Source organism: Erithacus rubecula (assembly GCF_903797595.1).
Source record: "Erithacus rubecula genome assembly, chromosome: 1".
Classification (NCBI taxonomy): domain Eukaryota; kingdom Metazoa; phylum Chordata; class Aves; order Passeriformes; family Muscicapidae; genus Erithacus; species Erithacus rubecula.
In genome coordinates this window covers 89072318-89089513 of record NC_136658.1, presented here as the reverse complement: position 1 = coordinate 89089513, position 17196 = coordinate 89072318, and positions in this window count along the sequence as shown.

Below are 17196 nucleotides of genomic sequence, written 5' to 3'. Positions count from 1 at the left end.
AGTTATTTGGCTCCCACAGGCAGTTTGTGAAGTAGTCACAGCAAAGCAAGTGGAAGGATATATGCAGGAGCCATCAAATTCCATTTTGAGGAGGGAAGATTTCAAAGAGAGTTTGGACTAGGGAGAGCTACAGCTTGGAAATTGTAAATAATTTCTTTAACTACTCCCTTTTTTGTGAGTTGGGGAGTTCATTTTGTTGAACTGGCATATTTTCAATCAGTATTGATACCACTATCACTAAGAAAACAGGACCAAATCCTCAGAACATGGAATTCATCACCAACACATTGGCTAATTTAAGTCCACTTAAAGCCTTTCTTCATCAATTACCCCACCTGCAAAAATAAAAGAATTATTAATCCTCACTGTGACACTTCTAAATGCTTTAACTAATTTTGAGATTTATTTGTTTATCAGCATTGAAAAAGCTTCATATAAGTGTAAAACAACTAGGACAAATGAGAGTTCAGAACTTTAGAAAAGAATATATACTTTATTTTGTCCTAATAAATACCTTGATAGATTTCACATAAAAAATACCTTAGTAATCTCCCTGCTCAGTTCAATTTTCTCCTAAATTAAAAAGCACCAGAATACAGCTGAGAAAATAAGCTCTGGCTAGTTGTATTTTGTTTACATTTTATTTCTGTGGATCAGCTGCAAAACAGTGTTAATGCTATTCCTCTTTAATGAACTTTTATACTAAGGACAGGCAGTTTATGAAGACTAAACCCTCTGAATAATATTGGACTTCACAATAAGTCAGCACAGTAGGACTAAAATGCTTTATTGGATCTTATTCACAAGAGGTTTATACTGTACTGCTGATATCTTCCATTCCACTTAATCACTTTTATGAACACAAGCCAAGTCCCTGCTGCAAATTGCCACCAGAGAGCTTAGGAGTCTAAATGATACTCCACTGAAGCTCCAGAAAGTCTCTTTGTTCTGGAGAAAACATACTAAATCATAGCAACCTAACCCTCTTATTTGCTTTAGAAGGTATTTGTGTCCACTCTTCTTTGGTGGGATCATGAACAACATCATTACTGAAATGCACCTGACATTTACCTGTATTGCCACAGCCTGCACTGTCTGTAGGTAGCTCAGTAAGCAGAAGGACATTTATTTGCATTTCCTCAGGGCAAGAAGTTTAGTAACAAGGTTTTGTAGCCTAGGTGACTGTATTAGCAATTTTATTACATTACTGCTCTGTTCTGTAGACATCATCATGCTACTAGTGACTGTCACAAATGTCAGTAGTTATCTCCCAATTTATGACAGCAGTTACACTTTTAAACTAGTTTTTACTTACCCAAGCACTCCTTTACATCAGTAGCAACCTGAATCCTTGTGTAGCAGAGGTCTGAGGGATGTGACAGGACACCATGCCTGTGGTAAGGAATTACACATGCCACGAGCTGTACTCTGGCATCCAGATCAAGTGCTGTAACTGATTGTGTCCATAAAGCTCCCAGGCTGTTCCCAGTGACTGGAGGAGTGCCAGCTGATTTAGGACAGAGTGGGGCAGGAAGCACCCCAGCAACCCAGCAGGACCAGCATCCTTACAAAGACATCCACTTTGGCTGTCAGACCCTGTGCTGCAGCTCTGCCAGGGATACTGGCACTTTGCTGGGCTGTTTTGAGATGCTGAGGATGGTAAGATGCTCAGACACAACATTAATGGGAAGAGGCATCAGTGGCATAGAGATACCAAAAGGTAAGATGTTTTTCCATACTGACAATGGATTTTCTGAGCATAGTAAAAGTAATTGAGAATATCAATACTGTCAGCTTAGAGCTTCTGGGTAGTGCAATGAAAACATCAGCATGTTTTCATTTGCATGAGGATGCAGGAATGCATCTCTAAGAAGCTACAGTGCATTCAGATCACAAAGGGAATGCCCCATGCAGTGCACCACTAAAGAGATTTCATTCCCTCTGGAAGGGCAAGGAGGGAAAAAAGTCTACACTCCCATGAAGAGAACCTTCTTCACAAAAGTATACATTTTAATTGGCTTTTTTGTAGTCATCATCTTCAAACAACACTGAAAGTCTCTTCTGACAGTAGCAAAACTGCTCCTGCCTTTATTAATTGATGAGAGTAAAAGAGAAAGTAATTAAAAATTCCATGAAGCCATTCATTCTGACTGTCCCATGTGTAGTAAGACATTCTGTCCCACTGTGCTAAAATTAACTGTTTCAGGGAAACATGTAAACAATATGAACTACAATCAATAACATCTGTCAGCAGCATTGCAGAGTGACAGTGAATCTTGCCAGATTATTTTCAGTTCTGGTGATCAATACAACCATTTAACACACACCTCCTGCTTTGCTCAGGCACTGAAAGGGCAGGCTGAAACCAGTTTGCTGCACAGAGCTCTCTCATCACCAGATTTATTTGGTCATGAGCATACAAGAACTTCCCAAGTTTGATCCCCACATTCCTCAGATTTTACAGAGAAATAGTTGGTGAATTGTCTAAAAATATAATCTGTTTGATGAGTGTTATTATCACATATTCCCAAAGCCTGATGTCTTCTTTTATGGGCCATGTGAGTAACTTTCTTAATCTTTCTTTCTTTTGTTCTTTCATTCTTTCTTTTTTCTTTCTCTCCTTACTTATTTATTTATTTACTTAAAGAGCAATCCCATTACCTTTTCTACTGATCAGGTCAGTCTGAGTCTGCCCAGCTTATTAGCTATTATTATGTCAAAATACTTAGTAATCCTCTCTGATCTCTTCTTAGCAGTGCTGCCAGGACTACAATACTCTCATTTGAATATGCTCAAACATGCAGAACAGCACAGCTTGCTTGCCAGTTTTCGATTTTAATTTCTTTATGTCCAGAACCAAGGCAAGTCTAGAAGATATTATTCACTGCTTCTGACCTTCCACAGGGGCCAGGCACACAGTGAGGCTGCTCCAGAGCTACCTGGGGCAGGAGGAGAAGGGACTCAATGCTCCCTAACTCTGATCCTCAGCTGCCCACAGTTCTTTCCCTAGTAACAAATGGGAGATGCTACCCATTCATGGGTTCCCTTGGGACAGGACTGGGGTCCTGCTCTTGGATCTTAGGTGTGAGAGGCAACCTCTGATTCCCCAATCCTCAGTGTTTATATTTCCTGTGCTTCTGTGCCTCAGACTAAGCACAATAGCAGCTGCCCTCCTGGAAGTTACTGATGGGTAGCTGCTTCCTGGGTTTTAGCCACAAGAGAAGATCTAAGAGCAGGGGACGAAAACAAACAGAAATTAATATTAAATCTAGGAAGACAAAAACACTGCAGTGCCAAATTCTCCTTTGGTAACCCAGTACAGATTCATTGTTTACATCAGCTAAGCAGAAGAATGGAAGCTGCTGACAGAATGGGAGCTCAGGGGCATGTGAGTCACCACTCATTGAATTTCCATACTCTCCTGACCTAGTAATGTTGTTGGGGCATTCAGCACAAGATGCTGCTTAAGATGCTTTTTCGACCCAATAAATGAATTTTTGCTGCATACGAGAGATTTCCAGAAAGCTTTTCTAACAGTGGAGTACTCAATTCAGAGTATCAGCTTGAAATCAGTCAGCCCAGATCTGAGGCAAGAACCACTTGCCAGGGAGACTGGCTGGGGTAAAACAGCCTCCTAAGGGAAGCAGTGGAAATTCCATATCTTGACACATCACAAGCTACCCTGACAAAGCACTAGCACATGCATAAGAAGAAGCAATCCTGCTTTTCACAGAGAGATAAGTTTAAAGATTGAGCTGCTGAGATATTTTAGAGACAAGTGTGATGTGAGGTCTAAAATAAACAGAGCACTTCATTGCACTATCAGTAATGAACTGTAGAGAAGTATCCTGGTTGTTGCATTTTGCTAAGAGGCTCTATCCTGTAAAACACTAAACACCATAAATTCTTGTTAGAGAGAACATACAGTTTTTTCTAGGGGAAAAGGAGAAATAACTCTGCAATTATTTTTTAAAAATATACAATAAAACAAAACAAAAAACAAGCAAAAAACAAAAACAAACTAACAAAAAATCACTTATTTATGTGTGTTCCCACTTTGGAAAGATAACTAAAGAGGTGAATGGAAAATCCACCACCTAAACAGTGTGTTACTCTAAAAGACACTTTTCTTCAGCGTACATTTCAGTTGTCTCCATATATGCAATGCAAATACCTTTGGTTTCAGCATGCTATTCAAATGTGAATTATGGAGAGAATTAATTTATTTCAATAGCTAACCTTAACTGATTCATAATAATTCTTTTGGTGTGAAAAAAAATTTAGTCTGCACTTGGCTCAGCATACACCAAGTTTGTTTGGTCTAACTCTAAATACTTCAATAAAAACTTTTTCTGATGTAGAAGTTGGAATAAACATCCCAGCCATTAAAAAAAAAAAATAAATAAGAGAATAGAACTTGAAGGTAGAATATTGGATTGGTTCCTGGAGTACTTACCCATAGTTTGCATAATTTGTGAATGTAAAGCATTTATCCTAAAATCCAGGAATCCATACCAAGTCATCTTATTTTCTAATTCTTCAGTAATACCTGTGGTTGCCTGAAACACCTTTCAGGGGACATGGGGAAGACAAAACAACATAACTTTTCCTGTAATTAAATGGGAAATCAGGAAATATTGTGGTAATATATCACGTGGGAGAGAAATCTCTTTCCATTTGTTCTGTTTAGTCAAGATTTTTCTTCATATAAGTGAAACATTTATTACCAAAAAAATCTACCAACAGGTCTTTATTTAAACTTATATTTCACCTCATAGACTTGGGCACATACAAAGCATATTTTTCCACTTTAAAGTTACAATAACTTTGGGCTAAATCTCATTATTCCCCTGGTTGTGTCTGCCCAACTTTTTCTGTGATGACATAGTGCTGCAGTTGCATCAGTAGCATATGGACAAGAAGTACCAGCAACAGTCTTGTATTTACATGACTTTGAGGAATCCTTGGCCACATAAAAAAAACAAACAAAAACCAACCAACCAACTAAATACACAAACCAAAAAGAAACTCCAAGGAAACAAAGAAAAAAATCGTCCCCAACATAAAAACTAAAACAACAAACTTTCAAGGAAGTTTTAATTGAATTTTTAATCAAAAAAACCAACTGATATAGTGTTTGCAGTACATGAAGCCTTTTCAAAAAAGATGCATAATTCTAGCTAGACACAAAATTGCAAAGTAAGTTTTTATTTACCATCACAATCCAGTGACCTATTGGCATTGGAGTGGATGAAAATATTTCTGATGTCTTTGCAGGAATAAAAATGTTATTTATTGTATTTTCATGTTTCTTGCTGTAAATATTTTCCTCATTTTTTTGGAATCACATTAGTCTGATTTTTGTGATCTGCTCCATTTCTATGCAGTTCTTGAACTGACAGAGACACCTCTGTATATGTTGTGATGTGTTTTATGGTAATCACTACTATCTGATCCATGCAAAATCATTTCTCTCCACCTTCCACAAAGTTTTCTGCCTTTTAGTGGGTATTTCCCCACCTCTGGCCAGAATATGGCCACTGAGTCTGTGGTCAGTCATAGTCCACAGAGACTGTGATAAATCAGCCAACTGAAAATACAGAAATTGTGCCTCAGTGCAGCCTCAGGTCCCTGACACTTTTATCTGTTTTGCATTGCACAGGACCAGTTTGTCTCAGATAATACAGACTGTGCAGTGAGTGCTGTTCCCATACAGCAAGTTTTAGCCTTTGTTAGACACAGAGAAAGTGGCAAACTCCACATACCAAAAGCTGAGATTAGAGAAGAATGTAGTCACAGTTCTCCTGACCACTAAATTTCTAGTTTAACTTTTCATACTTCAGCAATGCTTTGATAATTTCTGTATACAGTCTGTAAAGAAATGTAACAGGTTTTGGTTTTAGAGGAGTTATGTAGGATCCAAATTGCTTCTGGCTTTATCAAGATATAGACCTTGATTTCAAGCCATAATGTGTCTCTGATAAATGAAATGTCATTCAGAAAAAGTAACTTAGATCAAATCCCTCAAATGTTGCTCTGGGTGAGTGAGCAATCCTGGTGTCTTCCTGACTTACTCTCTGTTCCCCACCCTGAAGAACCAGACCCTTCAGCCTTTGAACAGCAGGTCAGCGTGGAAAGTGGGGGCACACACAGTGTTATGCCTGTCCTCTGTCAGCCTGCCTGGGACACTGCCTGGAGCTGCAGGGGAGGCTGTTCCTCCACACAGCTCCAGACTCAGCAAGGAGCTGCAGCTCTGCTCTAGCCACAAGCTGCTGAGCCAGCTGAAGACTTCCAGCAAAGACCTGCTCTTAAAATATCTCAGCTCTGACAGAAGAATCTGTCTGGACTCCACATGTCAAACCATAGCTTCTACCCAGTACTCACTGACCCTCACATACCTGAGAGCATCACACATTCGCTCTTTTTATAGCAATCAACTTTTTTCCATATGTTTCCTTGTTTGCATAAAATTTTTTGTATGGCTTGCAAAGCAGAGCTGTGAAGAATTATTGTGTTTTGAGTAGCAATCTCGACCAGGAAGCCAAATCCAAGATTATTTTTTTCAAAGCATTCAATTCAGTGTAATCTCCAGGCAACACAAAAAGAAGAGTCTTATTTCTCCCAGGCTTGGCAGTTACTCTTTGTTAAAGGATTTATCTAGTCTGAATTTTGCACTTAAAGCTACATTTAATCAACACTTACATTGCTTAATATTGCACTATGAACAGTTGACTGGCTAATCCAATCTTCTCTTTCTCTGTGCAGCACTAAAATGAGAGGCCTCTTTTAGAATGGGGGTGGCTCATCACCTGAAGGGCTGGGTTTAGGAGAAAAGGCCAGTCTCTGTACAGAAAAAAACAGTGGCCATGTAAGAGGCTCAGCTGGAGCTCTGGAGGGCATTACACATGAAGAAGACACAATGTCCCCGTGGCACAAGCTGGTACTCATTTAATGTCTGTGACACTCCTTTAATGTCTGAAAATAATTTTGAGTTCATGAGGAGCAAGGACAGTTTAAGCCTAACAATATATCTACACAAATCTCTATCTAACACTTCAAATCAACTTATTTAGATGTTACATTTAATGCTAGTGTCCATGTAATTTACAGTTAAACAATTCAACTTCACTGACTCTAGAATTTCTTTTACCCAGGCAATGAATCAGAGGAGCACTAAGAAGTGTTTTGAAAAGCTGACAGACTCCCTTAGTCACACCTCTGTACAGGCACACAATTACAGAATCCCAGACGTAGGAAGGGATTTCTGCAGATCATCCAGTCCAAACCTCTGAGCTTTGAATACCTACAAGGACGGATTTTGCAGTCACCAGGATCCTCCCCCAGCTGCCATGATTTCTCAAAGTTGACAGAGAGGGACCTCAAAATGACACCAAAGAGCTCCACAGCATCCTTGTCTTCTCCCTGTCTGGTCCCATGGACTCATGTATGTCCAATTGCCTTAAAGGTTCTCTGACTGTATCTTGCTTTGTATTTTACTCCTGTAGACTCTGCAAAGAAAGGAAACAAATGTTTATTCATTATTCCTTATAACATAAAATTGGGAGGACAGAGCTGTGAATGGGTTCAAAAAGAAATTAAATAAAGTAATGAAATAAAAATCCATCAGGATGCTGATAGCACTACCTGATACCAGGCAGTCAGACACCAAACACAGGAAACCTCATAATATGATAACCACATTGCTTTCCTTTTCCTTGTGTCTGGTCACTATTCTTGTTGGCTCACACTGGAAAAGAAGAGATCTGACAGACTTCCACACTACCAGACAAGTTCTGGACTAAAGAAATTTTGCTTCCACTCAGTAAATTCTTGTTCAGTGTGTTTAATATTTTTTCTCTGCAATTTAAAATGTGAGTTTTATATTACAAGCACTCCAGTGATGCAGGTCCCAATGTGAATGCCTGGTCATTCAAATGAACAATTCTGTGAAAAAAAATGCTTTCATTTCTGTAGCTGTCCACCAGCACAAGCATCATGCTCACTGGAATGTAGCAGCAGAGAGCTGAAAGCACTCTAAAAATAGGTTTTAAACAGCCAACATAAACTGCACTTTCAGCACTGACAAGCACTGAAGCTGTCTGGGGTTAGCTGCAGCTCTGCTGATGATTTCTCCCACTCCAGCAAGGCTTCTCAAGTAAGTCTTATGAGCCATTTCATGCTGGGTAATTACAGGGTGATCTTGAGTCTTTAAGGCAATTTGTTGATTCCTGACCTTAACAAAACTACACAAGATTTAAATCTGTCTCCACTTTAAAATATTGTCATGCCCTCAAGCAACAAGTGGGGGACTGCTCATCTCAAAGCTAGTGTTTTCATGAGGATGGCAGAAAGCATAATATGAGGTTGTGGTTCCTACAGATCATTTTATGAAGTCATAGAGACCTTTCTTGAAAGCAGTGCTGAAGAATAGAAAAGCATTATACAAACTGCATCCTTAAGAGAAAGCAGAGGTGCACAAAGGCATCAAATTTAACTTAATACAGATAGATCCTGTCACAAGGGGGACTGCTACTATTAAATAAATAGATCACTCCACTGAGTTATTTTTATCTCTAAATTTTTGCCTCAGTAGTAATTTTCAAACAAAGCAAAAATACCTATTACTTCTGATTTTCAGCATTTTTTAATGTGTGTGTTTAAAATCTCATGAATATTCTGAGGGCTGTGCATGTGGAGGTCAGCAAGGGACTATGCTGGCACTGCCCTCTTTAATATGTATATTAGCCACTGGTGGTTGGGGAGATTGCTAAGTGTGCAGCATAAGCAATTTGCCAAAGCCACAACTCTCTGCTTCCCTGCCATTGAACATAGATAAAACAGGATTTTTCTTTATTCTACAAACTAGATTCTTGCCAAGACTGGAAGTCAATTCAGCTACAGGACAGGTATTAGAAAGAAGCAAAGAAAAAGAGAGTGAAATAAGCAAAATAAAGAAGAAGAACAGTGCTGATGTTAGTTAGCTATATGTTATTTATTCTCATCAGTATAGGTTTCATGGCAACATTGATGGAATACAAATTGACGCAAAATTCATGTAAATTTATGTAAATGCATATATAAATGAGTTGCAGCCCTCAGGGTCCTGGCAAGTTGCCACAGTGGCTCTGAGCAGAGCAGAGACTTTGCACCACTGTAGTACTCTGAGAGGTGTTATTGTGAATTGGAGTGTGGTTTTCTGGGAGACATTAGCAGTTTTATCAGTTTCTACATGGAGTTTGCCAGAGGCAAAAGAAATACCACTTTGTGAACTTCTGGCTTCCTATCTGAGCTAGTAATAGTACTGAGCCTACAAATAGCTCATGTGTGACCATTAGAGACCCTTTCACTTTCTCAGCAGAGTTTATAGGCTCTGTGAGACAGAAACACGCAGCTCATGAACATGATGAACTTCACCAGCATTTCTCTGAGATCTGTAATAGCCATGAACTCAGAAATAGCTGCTTCATGACCATTATAAACTCCTTTGGCTTCTCAGTGGACCTTTCTAATAGCCATGAGCACAGAAATAGCTGGTTCACAACCATTAAGACCTTTGTCAACATGCCCATTGGGAATATAATGGTTGTAAGTCCAGGAAAGCTAGTTCTCAGTTTTTGTACTTTTTATTTTTTACTTCACCATACTGAAAGACAAGCCATGTAGCCAATATTTTGCCAGAAACAAATAATGCCATCATGCAGGCTTACTTAGCCATTCAGGAATAATGCAACAGAATAAAATACAATACATTAGGGTAAATGGCAGAACTGGATTTAGATAGGTTTCCAAAGCCTGTGGCTTATAACTGATGAATTCCTATTTATCTGCCATGGTATTTAGCCCCATTGGATTGGCATTTATAGAATCCAATCACATCCCCATTCACAAGGGCAAGGGACACTGCACAGGAGATGTCAGAGAAAATACCAGGAGCAAGGATAGGGTACTAACCTGAAAGTGTGATGGGCTGTTCTGGGAAGCAGCTCTTCTTATTTTCCCATAAAAACATCTCAGGATGAATTGGACACCTCTATGTCCTGTCTAGGTAGGAAGTCTCTCCTTATAAAGGACTGAGTGGGGGCAAAAAAAGCAAAAAGGTACTGGTGGCACAGGGGGAAGCATTTAAGTGTTGATATGCTCTTCTCCCTAATGCTTTGGGGAATTTATTATTTCTTTTCATAAGGAGTGTTTGTGCAAATCAGCCCCTCTGGGGCCTTGTAGTTGTCATCTTGGGACCCAGTTCTGCTCCCACTGAAGTCAGTGGCCAAATCTCTATTGAGTTGAAATGAAGCAGCCCTAGGCTTGTCAGTGTTTTCTCCATATTTCCCAATAAGAAGTTTTTCTTGTTAAAGCTCTGACATCACATGATGCAACCCACTGTAAAAATTATGCTCTCATTGTGTACAGATGTTCAGAATTAGAGAAGTGATTTTTAAGTGATAATAATATTTCTCTGTGGCACATGAGCTGAACATTTCAGGATAGAAAGCCTCTGGAGAAAGCAAGTACTAACACATCAGGCTTCAGAGCAGAGATCATGTTCCAGCAATTAAACATAACAGAAATCAACTCTTAAATAATTTTACCTTAGCTTTCACTGTTTAAAAACCCCCACCTTTGGATTTGGTAAAAGGACAGATGGGACTTTCAAGAAAGCTAAGGGATTAAATGAAAGATTGAATGGGCAAACAGGCAGGAAAACAATATGAGAAAGAGATGCTGAGGAGTGTTGTTGTGGTGGTGCTGGGAAAGGACATTAGTTCCAAGAGAAGAGATGATCAAGGGCCTGATCGTGCAAATCTTGATTTGCTTATGTGAATGATCTCACTGGTTTTAGCTGGACTCCACACCTGGGGAACTATCTGTGGAATCAGATCCCAGTGTTAGAGAGCAAGCACCACCTCATCCACTGCCTGCCTGCCCTGCAAACATTCAGCTAGAGGCACAGATCAGGGTTAGAGGGAGGTGAAAGAGGAGGAGGAGGACGGCATGCCAGAGTAAGAAGTGACAGTAACACAGTAGGACAGGTTTCACTGGTGTTAGCAGTGATGACATTGATGCCACCTTTTCACCTCTGGGTCTAAAAGCAAGAGCAGACCCAGGTATTTGAAAGCCACACAGATGGGGACATGGTTCAGTGGTGGACTTGGCAATGCTGGATTAATGCTTGGAGCTGATCATCTTAGAGGTCTTCTTGGGAGTTTACTTAAGAATGTATTTTAAAAATTAAAAGCAGTTCCTGGATTGATGTTTACCCCTCCCAAGGCTTAGACCAACACTGCTAAAAATATGAAATAAACGTGTCAAAGGAATAAATGTGTCAAAGTAAGAATTTAATGTTAAATACTCATTTCTTGCATGTCCTTTGTACTCCTTACAGTATCTGTACAATATCACAATTTAAAAATGTCTTTGAATGCTGATTTCTACTGAAACTAGGAGTAGGAGTTAAGCACCTAAATGTCTGACAGCCTAAGTTCTAGTTCACTAATATTATAAATGTAACAGTGATCTATCTGTTTTCTCCTGATTATGCTTCATCTAGTTTCTCATTGTTTATGTTGTTCCACAGCAAAGCTACCACATTAATAACAGGTATTTATATACAGGAGCTATCAAAAATGTTTTCCATTAAAAGATTTTCATTTCCAAAAGCTTTGGACTAAGTAATAAGTTTCACACACATTAGTTAGTGCAAAAAGTTGTGTTTACTGCAGCTGTATTTTCCCTAAGACCACAAATCTATATTTATTATAGGTGCTAAGGTGCTCCTGTCCTTGATAGAATAAAAGGTTACTTTACCAGCCCTTAGAAAAAAGGCAAAACAGTAGATGTCTTTTATTCTATTGCATAACCTGCTGCTAATCACAGAGCAGCTTAATTGCTGCTGTGAGAAAGATAATGCTTTTTGTTCTAACATTATAGACACTGGTGTTTTTCAGAAAAGCTTAAGAAAAGGATTTTTAAAAATCTAAAGCAAGAATAAAATTATACAGGTAAATTGCTTATTTTAATAAGATCTACTGTGCAAAAATCTGTGAATGGTAAAACAATTGCAATCACTTGCTGACATGCAATCAGAAGAAAGTCAGGCAGAACAAAACTATCATCTATTAACACTTTTGGGAAATGGGGACTATTTGATGCTAATCCTTTATGTGTTGTAGGTGGTGAGAAGGTAGGGAAAAAACCCAACATGAAAACACAGTGAGGTGACAACAGAGATATCTTTTAAGGTTCTCAGCAGCATAGACTAAAGTATCCTTTTCTCCTGCATGTATAAATATATTTTTCCCCTGCATTTAAGTTTAGTTTCAGAGAGAAATATCTCAATAATGACATTGTGCCAGAGAAATCTGTCCTTTCACCACCTGAAGTTTAGTTTAATCTGTCTGAGGCTGTAAGAATCAGATCTATTCTTAGTAAACATAATGCTAAAAAGCTTTCTTTGGTTTAATTGAGCTCATTTGACTAATCACTAAAGATAGGAGATCAAGGCATAATTCCTTAAAAAATATGATAAATTGAAATAAATGAAATAAATATTGACAATATTGGCAATATTTTCTACAGTGGAGAAGTATGATATTATTGATTCTGATCTCTCCCTCAATTTGAATGAATATAAATGTTATTCCATGGCCACACTAAAGTTTCTCCACGTTTACACCAGTATCAGTAAAATCAAGAGCAGACTATTTATTCATCATCCTGAAGAAAACACCTAGCTTTTCACAATGGCAGATTATTTTGTAACCAAGTTTTTTATGACCAGACTTCTTTCACAAAATATCAAGGGTAATACTGGGAAGTGAAAAGTGAAACCCTGAGACCCACTAAGTGAAGACAACAGTCCTCACTAAGATTCCAGACCTAGAATCATATATAAGGATCATATTACTTGTGATCAGCAAGAGTCTCTATCTTAAACTAAAAATTCTCTGTGCTGTATAAATCTGATGTGTATTTTTGAAATACCTAATATGTGTCACTGCCAGTGGAAGTTTAAAATGTAAACAGGCATAAGAACATTTGGCAGATAACCCAAATTACAGCCTTGCCACTGCAATTTCATTATAAAGGAGATATATTAGAAAACTAATATATTAGGAAACTAATCCACTAGGTGTGGAACAAACTGAAAATTGCCTTTAAGCTCTAACAATGCCTGAGTTATAGAATTTATTATTATTATTATTATTATTATTATTATTACTATTATTCTTTTAAAATATTTAAAGTCAATCAAGTGCATATCTGAACTCTAGAATGAATTATTATCACTGTGTCACTGAATTGAAATATGTTAATTATGTAGGAAGGATCCATTTGCAGAATTTCTGTGTAGATAGAGATGTACCATATACCTGATCTGAAGATGTTCACCTGTCATTTAAAATCAGATTAATCTCTTGAATTTCAATACATGAGTGCAGAACCATGAATCCAAATGAAAATACTCTAAGGCAAACTCAGAATCATTTAAATTCCAGTTTCTTTTCCTTAAGGGATCTACAAGTCCTTGGGACATTATCCACTAAGGAAAGAGAGGAAATCTTCTACTTGACAGTGGAATGTAGGACACTCAACAGGCTAAATATATTCAAGGTGAAATTTTGACTTCAGTCAAGGCAGCAGCAGAACTCCCTAAGACTTTCAAAGGCCAAGATTTTCCCTTATGTCATTATAAGTGTCTTTGAGCCCAGCTTTGTAAGATGATGAACACTCAGAAGTGATGACTATTCACAGTGACTGCCAGAATTATTAGCTTCACTTCAGGCATATCTGAAATGTATCCTCTCACCCTGTAGGAGATGTTCTGTACATGTGGGAACAGGTCCTTCATAAACCAGCAGTAAAGCCTGTCTTCCATATCAGAGTATTGTTTAGGGATGCAGAAAGTGGAACAAAGGTTCAAAGCAAGAAAAATCCCCTGCACTCATTTCTTCCAACCATCCTCCTCCTACCCAGGAGTAATGAAAGAAGTCCTTTGTGTTACCTCCACAAAGAAATTTTTCTAAGAAGCAGTATTTTCAATTTTCCTTACAACATATATTTTGAATTTTCCTTTAGTAGAAAAGTAGAAGAGGAAACAACAAGACCATTTACAAGTTGGTTACTAGCCTCCCAATTAAAAATCAAATAAAAATAAAAATCACAGGACAGCAGCACAGTAAGGAACAAGGAAATAAAGCAGAAAGGAAAACAAGCAATAAAACTTTCCTATTGATTTTGTACAACAGTACGGATTGTTCTTGGAACCTGATTCAGGGTCAATTGTGAGTTATGGGAAAGGAAAAAAGGACAAAGTACTAGTAACAGATAGAAAACTGTTTCAAACATGCTCTTTAGACCTTGGGAGGAAAAAAAACCAACAGCAAACTGAGGAATCATGCTTTTTATTTAAAGGGAAAATATGATGGATCATTGTTTACATCCCTGGATTAAGACAGAAGTATCCTATTAGTTAAAAAACACACAGAACCCAATTTCAAAATCCATATATATTTTTTTTTTTTTAGTAAAAAATTAATTAGCAACACTGTAATTTCCTGCTAACTCTCTCCTGAACAACTTCTTCAGGAAGATATCTAAATGGACTACAATTTTTCTGTATTCCTACTCTCACCTCTACATCTGATCTTATTTCCTGGATGTTCAGTCTTGTCTCTATTTGCTAAATCTTCTTATCCCTATCTCATCTGGGGATTTATGGTCACAAACTCAAAAACTTTCACCTTAACAAGGTGTCTAACAGGGAATATTTATAAACACAGGAAGATGTCAGCTAGAACAAGTCATAAAGCTGTAGTAGAACACATTCTGACCAGTCAGCAGCAAAACACATTCCCCAGCCACCAACATTCTAGCAGCACCTCTTCTGCAAAACCACCTCCAGTTACACACCTTGCTGAAACCCTGTAGTAAATTAGGTATCACCCAAAGTAACTAGCAGGGTATCCATGTGGTTAGTATGGTACCTGCCTTGCAGGAAAATGTTGATTTTGCTCCATTTCTGTTGCATTTCTACTCAGAGCTGGTAATTCTGTGGCAGAAACTCTCTCCCTCAGTGGCTCCAGCCTTAGTGTTTTGTATCCTCTCCTTGTCAAAACAGAAGCATTAGGAAAATAAACGTCCTGTGAACTCCACACTTGCACCTGCTTTTTGTTCCTCCTTGCTTTGAAGTTTTGGTAGCACATACTTTATACATTTGTTAGCTTTTGGTGATGACTTGACTTTTTTGAGGCTTGAAAAATAAGTCTTCATGACCCTGGAATGCCTACAACAGTTCAAAGTGGCAGACTGCACACATCTTTGGAAACAGACAAAGAAATTCTTCCAAAAAACATCTAAGACAGATGAAATAGCCTCATAGACACTCATTTTCTGAGTTCTACCTACATAACATTGACCCTAAGGCAAGTATGTATAATGTCACTTCTGTGGGTCTATCAATCAAAAAAATCATAAACCTTATTGTAACTGTTTGGAAGCTCTTGTTTTCTACAAGAAAGAGCTAGACAGACCTGTTCAAACATAAAAAGGCTTTTAAACTTCACAGAAACTTTCCAAAAGGATTTTGCTGAGGTTCAGATCAAAAATTCAATCTTGATGCTTGTAATCGGCCTTAGTATATTGAATAGTGTAAGATAGAATCACAGAACCAGAGCATTAGAAAGAGTCTGAGATAACATTGGTGCCAGCTTAGCAAAGCATGAGCAGCAATTGTAAACAGCCTGTGCCTAGCTTAGCTTTAGTCATGGTAACAAGAAATGAGAACCCTGGAAAGCATCAGTAGTGAGAACATTCATATTTTTAAAGCTGAATGAGAGCTTTCAATGGCTGAAGGTCAGAAAGCTGCTCTGGTTGTAAACAAAGGACACTTCTATCCCCTCTGGCACTGAACCTGCATTCCTGATTAGAATCCCATCTGCACAGGCCCTAAAACCTTCTTGAAACTCTGAGGCTGAACCAAGGTTAAGTTAGGTAGAATGCATCCTAAATATCATGCACCTGCAGCAACATCTACAACAATTGTCCTTCCTTTTTGTTCCCTATTCACACAATTACAAATCTGATATGTTCCATATCACTGTAATAGAAGCTAATAACAGCTGGCCTGTGCTGCATTGCTCTTTATTTGCTTGTTCTTATTTAATTCATTTGAGATTAAAAAAAAAAATTATTCTCCTACTATGAGACTATGATTCATCTGTGATCCAGTTCTTTGAAATATTTTTTTTTTTCCAAGTTACATCTAAAGTTCAGCACAAACACTCTCTTATATCAATGAAAGACTTTGAAATACTGGTTGACACTGCTTATTGAAAGTGATTTTATTTGATAGTGGTGTTCTATACTTCAAATAATTTTTATTAATTAGGGAAGCAACATTAACTTTTCAGTTCTCCAAAATAAGTTAAATGTGGCAGTGACACAAAAAAGAAACAAACAATCCAGGATTTAAGGATCATCACATCCATAAGAAAAAATGCCTTGGTGTTTTTAGTTACCCTTGAATCAACTTCATCCCAAGACAGACTTAAAAAATAGGTACAGAAATAGATGCAGAAAATTATGGAAAACAGTTGTTTACTGTGGTTCAGATAGAGGCACATTGATTACTTGGTTTAGATTCAAATTTCAATCAATAAATTAGAGAATAATAATTATGTGTCTGTACATTAGAGCTATTCAAAGACATTTCACCTCTGTTTCAAATACTAAAATGCTCCCATGCACACTCTTAGGATGAAACCATTGTCTTTTGGTCTTAGTAAAAAATATTGTTGAATTTAGGCCACTGTTGAGCTCTCATTCAAGCTCAAACCTTTACCCTATCACAGACACCTGTGATCTGTAATTGAATCAGACTGATAATTGTGACACTGAGGAGTTAATTGCCCTCCCCATTTAACTTGGGGAGTTAATAGGGTCCCTTTCAGGTGAAGTCCCCTCCCCATAAACAGAAACTTGCTAGGGACTATGTACTTAATATAAACAAGTCATTAACATCCTGGGGAGACAATGTTCCCTCGTGCCTGGTATTCAAAGAACTCAGTTCTCATTGTAAACATTCTTTAAACCAAAAATTCTGTATCCCATGTAAACATCTAAGATGACGGTGGTATTTTATACAAGCCATAAATTACAGCTATAAATTGCAGCATGAGGTGCTCGTTACATATTGTTGAT